A 1,271-nucleotide genomic window follows, 5' to 3' on the forward strand; every position below is an offset into this window, starting at 1 on the left:
GTGTCTGCTAATATATATTTTACTTAAATTTATAACAGCAATTATTACAGTATTGCTATTCCAAACTGTAATATCCATCTATCATTTTATGAGCCATAAATGCTCCAAAGAACGCCCTTATCTATATCTATTTCCTTCTCTTTTCCTCCTCACCCTGTCTCTCAGAATCCCTCTCTTCACCCCTTTCTCTCTTTCTCTCTCTCTCTCTCTCTCTCTCTCTCTCTCTCTCTCTCTCTTCCAAAGACCAAACGAAATTTTCATAAACAAATTTCTTCCATAAAACATCTGATATTTTGGACAAAATATCACGTTGCTGTTTTCCAACCGACGACAACATGGTTGTCTTCCAATCTGACGAAAATTTCTACTTCTTGAGCCGTTCTCTTTGATAATCAATTCCTCTTAAGTAATCCTCTGTCCATTCCAGTAATTGTTTCTAGTTCTACCTAGGTGGTCATAGTCGCCCAACTAACACTCTTCTTAACTCTTATTCTCTAATTGCCTCTTGGCCTTGATAAGCAGTGATTTCTTTATTAAAGTTATTAGCGCGAAGTATTTAAACTTTATTTTATTATTTAGCTTTTAAGATTATTCTCCCATTATCATGGTTTGGCCTGTTGAATAGTTATGCCATCGAGTAGAATAATATGGGTGTAATTATCTACCTCACTCCATCTAAGGAAATTGATATTGTTTTAAAAAAACATTTAGAAAGGTGTGAAATTTGATTTTTATATTTAATGCTCCACCTAAAAAAGAAGTCATGCGTAAATTTGAACAATTAAAATGAAAATATCAAAGATTTTTAAATAACCAAGTGTATACAATTGTTTCGGAATTCTACAGCATAAAGGTATTTAAGATATGGTTATCCTATATACATAATATATTATGTGTTTTTTTTTAATTACTTAAGCTTTGTTTAGGATCTACCAAAATCGAATAGAAATTGTTTGGAGTGTAAACGTTGCTATTTTCTTACATGATTGTTACTTTTATGTGAATTTTGTGCGTCTGCCTAGCACCATTATTGAGGAATTTATTTGGGTCCTCTATTTTATTTCTCAATTCGATTGGGTAAATATCAACTTGATGTCATCTTGATATGTTGATAAGCAACACCATAAAAGATTTTCAAAAAGAACACAAATGTTTCCCAAGCGTTTAAACGGCAATTGTTTCCGCTCATTTTTATTACAATCACATTTTTCCCCCATCAGATTTGTTACGGTGATATTTGTCTTTAATTTAAATTAATATTTTCATTTTTA

The sequence above is a fragment of the Euprymna scolopes genome, chromosome 4, assembly GCF_053919585.1.
Source record: "Euprymna scolopes isolate OS-2025 chromosome 4, ASM5391958v1, whole genome shotgun sequence".
NCBI classification, from domain to species: Eukaryota; Metazoa; Mollusca; class Cephalopoda; order Sepiida; family Sepiolidae; genus Euprymna; species Euprymna scolopes.